The sequence below is a fragment of the Chiloscyllium punctatum genome, chromosome 7 (assembly GCF_047496795.1).
Source record: "Chiloscyllium punctatum isolate Juve2018m chromosome 7, sChiPun1.3, whole genome shotgun sequence".
Classification (NCBI taxonomy): Eukaryota; Metazoa; Chordata; class Chondrichthyes; order Orectolobiformes; family Hemiscylliidae; genus Chiloscyllium; species Chiloscyllium punctatum.
The window spans coordinates 76,524,045-76,532,816 of record NC_092745.1 but is presented as its reverse complement, the minus strand read 5'-3'; the positions used below and the strand labels follow the sequence as shown (position 1 = coordinate 76,532,816).

At 38.9% G+C, this 8,772-nt stretch overlaps 1 protein-coding gene across 14 annotated transcripts in view; it reads right to left on the bottom strand.

Annotated features, from left to right (window-relative positions):
* The window catches only part of sgip1a (SH3GL interacting endocytic adaptor 1a), a 279,362-nt gene that overhangs the window by 139,275 nt on the left and 131,315 nt on the right, over positions 1 to 8,772 (bottom strand). The window lies entirely within an intron of this gene.

Genomic DNA, 8,772 nt, shown 5'->3' with positions numbered 1-8,772 from the left:
CAAAATAGAAAAAGTAGACAAAGCTGCATAAGATACAATTTAGAAAGATTTGCATATCATGAGGAGCTGATTGTCTACCTGATAAATCTGATGTCAATTATTTTTATCTTTTTTCAGGATTAAAAAATCAAATGTATAAACTTTCATAAAATGAAACAAAGCATAACATTTGAGTAAAATAGTGCCGTCCTGTTGTGAACGAGGATCCCAAATCTCTGAAATAACCCATTCAGATGATTCGTTGCCTTCTAGTTTATCCTTTCCAAATTTCACAAGACATTTTCTCCTCCACCAATATAAAAGCAAAGAAATATTATTTGAATCTTCTGCTTATCTCAATGCCTGTATTAAACTATTTGTTTTCATCGGTCAAGGTGATTCTCGATGGGTCAGAATTTTGGGACTGCATCACCTTGCACTATGGTGGTAGTGGTAGAGATGGACAGCACAGAAACAGGAACAGACCAGTGCATGCCAACTGGATATCCGAAATTAATCTAGTCCCATTTGCCAACATTTAGCCCAGATCCCCTGTAAATCCTTCCTATAACCATCCAGATGCCATTTAAATGTTGTAATTGTACCACCCTCCACCCCTTCCTCTGGCTGCTGTCTATAGAGTTAGCAATATCAAGAACCATTAACTCGAAGAAATCACTTCCATTGAAACCTCTGCCTGGCATAGGCGGAGTGGAAATGATGCAAATATACTGTAGGCCTACTTTCAGGGACAGATGGCAAAGTTTCAGAAGTCAGAAAAGAAAGTGTGAAATGGGTCTCAAAATTAATTGACTATGCACTTGAGTTGATATGTTATTCTAATTTTACCTCTAATGCATATAAATCAGATTCCACAGCAATTAAACTGATAGCTACTTAGTTTCTCAGGCTATAATCCCAATAGTTATCATTTCGTAGTAATTCAGATTGTGCCTGCTGGAACCGCTTACAATACCTCACTGAACAGGGTACACAGAACCAAAAAAGGACTGTAGCTCATGAAATGCTCTTACCTCTTATGTTCAAGGAGCCCTGGGTGCTCAGGCTAGACATACATGGGAAAGAAGGAGTTAAAACAAAATGTTCTGATTTCAATACAGTAGGATTGCAAGGCAGAGGAAAAACGCAATTGGAATTTGGAGATCACTAAACAAATATATAATTTGTAATCAGGAATAGAAATCACAGTAACCTACATTATGTGATTGACTTCCACAAACACATCTGTAGTTACCCAATAGTAGTGATTAAGGTAAAAGTCCAATCAAAATAAACTACTTAAGAAAATTGTTTATGCACCTCAAACCAGATCACTTATTTATTTGTCCTAAACCTCCAGCAAGGTCACTGTTGCTTGTTCGGGAGCTTCATGTTATCATTACAGTTTCAGGCACTGAACAGAAAAATCATCAACTTAACTTGCATGTCAAGGTCAATTATGTGGAGCATAATCTATGTAAAAAAAAATTGAGAGAAAACGTGAGATAAATCATTGCAGGTGTGGTCAACACCAAACTTAGATTTCAAAAACCCGCAGACTGCAGAAAGATGATTAAGGGAACGTCTTTTGCTAAATATTGTAATAATAGTTATTTTAATAAATGCATATGAATTGGCTCAAAAATGCTCTATTTAGATTACATTTCATCAGCAGATAATGAACCAGCAATATCTTGTCAGATAATCACAGTTAGCAAATGATGATGTACTACCAAGGTATACCTGTTTTGCCATTTGTAATGATTTACCTTTCCTGTCACGCATTTATTAAGGGGGTCTAACCTTTGCAACCAAATGGCTGATTTTAACAGGCAGTGATATTCAATAATAGGTCAGCTGTTTGTGCTACAATCATAAAATGTTTCTCTCCATTGAAGTCAAGGCAGTTGTTCAGTCTATTATTTGTTTTTTTCACCTTCATTAATAGTTAATCAGGTCTCAAGTTTTTTTTTAAAACTTAAAAACGTTATATTGAATGCTAAGCTTCAGTGCAACACCAAAGATTGGAAAGAATAGAACAATCTTAGCATTACTAAATCAAAATTATGGACATTTCTATATTATTCAGATTCTGTTTTTTTACATAGGTGTGTGGAACTATTTCTGGATTGATCAAATGTTCCCTCCTACTTTTGTCTGAACTTGGTCTTTGTTCTAGGCTATTAATTTGAAAGGCATAAATCTAGCAAAGATTTTTTTAAAAAGTTTTTTTCTCTTGGCAGACCAAAATATTAAGTATTTCAAAAATTGTACAGGCATGAGATAGCTGTTTGTCATGAAAGATTAAAATTTCTCAGCTGCTTTGGCTACTGATAAAGGGTTGCAAAAGGTTGCTTAAGACTCAAAACAGGTTCAACATTCCCTATGAAACAAACAAAAAAACAAAAAATTGCTGGAAAAACCTCAGCAGGTCAGGTAGAATCTGTGAAGAGAAAAAATGATTAGACCAGAATAGATGGTTGCTTTTGAGCAGCACTACCCGATGGGCCAAGGGGCCTGCAGAGAGGCTGTAGATCTCTACAACTGACTTAACCCTAGTTACTAGACTTGAAACGTTAATTCTGCTTTCTCTCCGCAAATGCCGACAGACCTGTTGAGTTTCTCTAGCAATTCTTGTTTTTTTTTTCCCCCAGATATCCAGCATGCATAACTTTGTTATAGCAATATTAGATCATTTTGGGCAATGATCTATTTTTATTCCCTTTCTGCAGACCTAAGATGATTTTTCTTAAAATAAGAGCTTTATTTTCACATAGTAAACGATTAAAATAAATACATAACACATTCATGTTTCTTGTTAAAAGCATACTGGCTGATAAATTAATTTTCAGCTGACAGTAAGTTAGCATTTAAAAAGGGCCATTTATTTCTTACATTCCAGAATACGTGAAGCTAGATTTTGTTTTTTCTGACAAAAGGAGGGCAACAACAGAATTGTGCCATCTGTCTGAAACTGAATTACAAACAAACAAACGATCTGTACTGGTCCTGCCAAATGACACTGAACATAATCACTACCTTCCACCACTTCAGATTCATTCCAAGCTAGCATTAGATACCTCAGGAACATGAGTCACTGTGTACTTATTAGGTGAATTAAGCTGGTGGTTGACAGATTATTCACTCGAGTAAACAATCCCAGATTTTCCATGGAAAATCTAGCAACAGGATCAAGGGAGAGTGGAATTATTTTCACATCATAGGATTCTTCAAAGTTCAGGGCCTTACTGATGTGATTGGACGTCTGTACTTCCAAAACAAAGTGCAATGGCCTTCATGAACTGAAAAAAAAAGTGATGCCGCTCCAAAATTATCCACATAATTCATTGAACAGGAGACCATTACGCAAGCGATGTGAGCTTTCACACAGCAGTCAGGCTACCCTCCTTTACATAGGAACTCAGGAACAGCAGTAGGTCATTTAGCCCATCGTACCTACTCGCCATATAATACAATTATGGCGACTCATCCACTTCAATGCCTTTTCCCCCACAATATTATAATATCTTTTTGTGTCATTTCTAAATATCAATAGCTACTTCAAACATACTCAATGATTTGAATTTCCACATTCCTCTGGGGTAGAGAATTCCAAAGATTCAACTTCCTCACCTCAGTCCCAAGCAGGTTTCTCCCCTATTTTTAAACTCTGTCCCCTGGCTATAGACATCCAACACAGGCAAAACATCTTATCTGCATTTAATCGGTTCGGTAATCCAAAACCCTTTCAGTGCTTTTTTTTTTAAGGTTTAAATGAGATCATCTCTCTTTCTATGTAAATCTGGACTATGCAGGTTCAGTTTCCAAATTCCTCTTCATTGAAGAGTCCTATCACCTCAGGAAAATCCCACAAAGATGGTGGGCGTTTATTTCTTTCTCGCTATGGCAATGGTATCTTTCTTAAATTAAGGGGATCAAAACTGCACACAGTACTTATGGACCAGGCCAGACCCCTCAAAACATTTCAAGAAGGTAGCCCAGACCCAACCTTTTCTCGTTATTTTAAGCAGATAAAAGATGGATATTCCAGGAGTGATGTGGCTGACCAAACTACGTTGTTTTAAACAACATTAGGACACCCTTGCTCTTCTTTGAATTGAGCTATTGGACCTTGCACTTCCACCAAAAACAGATGAGGTCTTGGTTCAATGTTTCATCTGAAAAACAGCACCTCCAGCAGTGCAATGCTCCTTCTGTACTGCACTGGGGAGTATCAGCCTTGGTTGTTTTATTTTAATGTACTCCGTACCATAAATAGAATTTTAACTCCAGATACAGTTTTCTATCGTGAGGTTACACCAACCGAACTAGAGCTGCCACTGTTGTATGACACAGTAGTGTGGGAGTTTGGGGAAAATAAGAAAAAAACATTTTTAAAAGTAAAGATGAAAGAAAAAAAAATGCTGGCTGAGCCAACAATACCCACATCAAATCCCTGAAGAAAACATCCACAAAAGGCATCAAATACTATCATTTAAACAGCCATGAATATTAGCCAGTTCAAAAAACATAAAACTTAAGTGACTGACAGGAGTATCATCAAATGTACTCTAGGTATCTTGCAGCAGCATTACGTATCCTTTGAAAGGTCAAAAAATAGCTTACAACACAATCTTATCAAAGCCTCCAAACTTTCATTTTGGAAATGTTGTGCACAAGCTTTAAGCCGGACAAATTTCATTCCGGTCAAAAACAGAGTAAGGTAAGGGTGATGACCTTTGATGGACAACATACTCAATTTCACAATATGGAGAAATCCTTCACTGAGTTCTCTTCTACAATTGAGTTTTCGTTTATGCTGACCAACACACTTGACCTAGCTGATTGAATTGAATGGAATTGAATGGAATGGATTGTCACGTGTACTGAGGCACAGTGAAAAGCTTTGTTTTGCGAACAATACAGGCAGATCACATAGGTAAATAGCATAGATAGTAAATAATAGGTAAACAGCAGCAAGAACCAAAACACAGATACAGGTGAATGCTAAGAGTTTGAGTCCATTCAGTATTCTAACAATACTAGGGTAGAAACTGTTTTGAAACCGACTGGTGAGTGTTCAGGCTTGTGTACTTCTCCCCAGTGGTAGAGGTTGTAGAAAAGCATTGGATCTTTGAGAATGCTAGCAGCCTTCCCTTGACAGCAGGCCTGGTAGATGGATTCAATCTTTGTGATTGTCCAGGCCGAGTTCACCACTTTCTGTAACTGTCTCTGATCTTAAATGGTATAGTTGCCATACCAGGTAGAGATACATCCAGACAGAATGCTATTGATGGTGCACCTATTCATGCCAAAATTTCCTCAGCTGCCTGAGGAAGAGATGTTGCTGAGCCTTTGTAACCACTGCATCAACATGAAAAGTCCAAGAAAGCTTGTTGTGGATGACCACTCCCAGGAACTTAATACGCTCCACTCGTTCCACCTCTATGCTGTTAATGTGTAGGCAGGCAGGAGTAACGTCCCACTGAAAGTCAATAATGAGTTCCTTGGTTTTGCTGGCATTGAGAGCTAGGTTGTTCTTAGTGCACCATTCTTCCAGGTCTTCCATCTCCTGTCTGTACTCTTTTGTTGCCATCTGAGATTCCACCGACTAGGTCATCAGCAAACTTGTAAATGGCATTAGTCTGGGTATTTGGTGACACAGTCATTGGTATATAGTGAGTACAGTAGGGGGCTGAGTACACACCCCTTGGGTAGAATTGTTCTATAGCAATTATTCTATAGGTAGGTGAAGAATGTTTTGCAAGTGCTCTACTTGCAGATTATGAGACCTGTAAATATGGACATATATCTTCCAAGTGGCCAAATGATAATGTTGGGAAATTATTAATATCTCACTTTGACATATAGGAAAGATCTTTGCTATAGTAAGTCTAATGAGGTTCCCTCAAAAACCAATGAAATATACTCAGAGGCACAGAATGTGACTACAGAGCATTCAGCTTCATAGTTGAATTGTCAGCTACGTCAGCTCCCTTCAAGAGAAGTGCAGCATGCAAACATCATGCCGCTTTGCTTTTGTAAGGAACTCAAGCTGACAATAATTGCAAATGACGACACCAACTGTGGGCAGGCACTTGCCACTTTAGCAATGTGTGGTTTCTGTAGATCCAGATCACACGTCAGCACTAAAATAAGACATCAGCAGAGATCAACCCACAGCAGCAAGGTACAACTTTATACTTGGCGTTTGTTGCAGATTTTACCTTTTTGGAATAAGCTCGTTTAGTCAGAGAAGCTCAGCAGATGATTTACTACGTTTCCATCATCTCACAAATGGAAAGAATCCAACCAATCTTCAGCAACACATCTAATTATTCCATACCTGAAGCAATTGAAGTTTATCCAAAGGTGGCATGCAAGTCAAAACCAATGTGCTAGATCTTTCGAGCTGTTAAAAATAGACATTTATCATGCTTCTAGTCTTTCCCCATGTTACCTGGATATTTAGGTTCCTTCAAGAAATTGCTCAAACAGGGTAATCTTGAGCTAAGACAGTGAACTGAATGCACCTTGGAATGTGGTTAAGTGTACCATCTATTGTATCTAAAGGAGTCGATGGAAAGAAACTAACTGCACAGTTAAAGAGGGACCAATACACGGTTCTCAAGTCCAGGATGTCAACTAAATATGGGGCCAACATAACAAATCCCCATGAAACAAAGAAACAAATGTCCAAAGTTTGAGGCATTTCCTTCAAATAAAGTAGTCTTATTAGTCCAGATGTTCTGGCCTCTGGATAGTTGGACACAAGATGTACAACTGAGGTGCATTCAGGCCCAGACATCAGAAACACTGCAGAAGTTGGAGCTTCTATCTGGAAGCTCCCCTGCTCTCAGGGCCTTTCAAAAAAATCTCAGACCCTAAACGAGAGGCAGAGATCGTAGACCATTACAATTTACTTAACAGATTGTTACCCAGAGAACGTTAAACAGAAATTCCTTGTTTAATTCCTGAGCAACTACACAACTAATCTCAACTCCCGCATAGATCTCCCAGCTCCCTCCCTGGCCTGACTATCTCCATCACCCGATAGACCTCTCTGACCCATTGACTCTCCCACCATGAATGAAAACCAGAAGAAGAAGAATTAGAAAGTTAACTGGACAGTGAGTCATCACTTCAGGGCCTCCATTGGAGGCAGAACAGGAAGACCATCCCTTTCCACTACATGCTTAATATGGAGAAGGTGGGAAAGGGATGGGGTGCCCACTTGCTACATTCTCATCTGTTTAGATCTGTCCATGCAGAGATTCTTGTCCTGAAATCTTTTACATTTCATGGAAGCTATCAGACCAGTTCAGTATTTCAAGCATTTTCCATTTTCATTTCAGAGAACAGATAGGAGTCAGCCATTTAACGTAAATATGGAGTCACATATAAGGCACACTCAGTCATATAGCACAGAAACAGACCCTTGGGTCCAACTTCTCTGTGCCAACCAATCATTCCAATCTGACCTGGTCCCATTTACCAGCACTTGGCCCATATCCCTCTAAACCTCTACAGATGCTTTTCCAACGTTGTAATTTACCAGCCTCCACCATTTCCTTTCACAGCTCGTTCCATACACTTACCACTTTCTGCATGAAAACTTACCCCATAAAAGCCCTTGTGCTGTCCTAACATTCTACGTTCAGTAGGTGAGCTTAATCTGTCATTTTCAGGGTGAAATTCTTGAAGTCAGCCTTTTTGAATTTGAAGATGTTGTGAAACTTGAAAGGGTTCAGAAAAGATTTACAAGGATGTTGCCAGGGTTGGAGGATTTGAGTTATAGGGAGAGGCTGAACAGGCTGGGGCTGTTTTCCCTGGAGTGTCAGAGGCTGAGGGGTGACCTTATAGAGGTTTACAAAATTATGAGGGGCATGGTTAGGATAAATAGACAGTCTTTTCCCTGGGATCAGGGAGTCCAGAACTAGAGGGCAAAGAGGGGATAGATATAAAGGAGACCTAAGGGGCAACATTTTCATGCAGAGGGTGGTATGTGTCCAGAATGAGCTGCTAGAGGATGTGGTGGAGGCTGGTACAATTGCAACATTTAAGAGGCATTTGGATGGGTATATGAATAGGAAGGGTTTGGAGGGATACGTGCCGGGTGCTGGCAGGTGGGACTAGATTAGATTGAGATATCTGGTCGGCATGGACAGATTGGACCGAAGGGTCTGTTTCCATGCTGTACATCTCCATGACTCTAAATAGAATTGTCTGATGATGTTCCTTTTTCAAAAAGACAGCAATAAACTCAATGCACTTTTGTGACAATAGTCTACCAAAATCTGAGCAGTGCAGGTTGTTTTGACAAGAGAGGATTTAAAACATCCTCCTTAATCAGTGTGCTAAAAAACCTGGGAGTCAATACACCTCAGTTGTGGTGTAACCACAATGGTGGTTACATTCTCTGCTTATTGCCAGCCTTGAAACAGACACGTGCAACAGTGAACATCATATATTTCAGCTTCAACAACAGCAATAAATTCCAACTTTAAGGCTCCTTTAATATGAAAAAAAGGGAAATTACTGATACTACCAAAGTACATTCATGATAATGTGAAACTTAAATGTATTACAAAGATTTACAACTAGCTACCTGTAATCACAGTATAAAACAAACAGTGTAAGAAAGGTGACTGAATGACACTGAAATGTGCAGATGTTAGAAAAGGAGATAGTTCATACTCACTACAATATATTCCTTTCAACTATTTGGAATAATTGTCCACTGACAGACAGAGCAGCAAGGGAGCTTTGGTTATTCCATAGTATATCAACTTG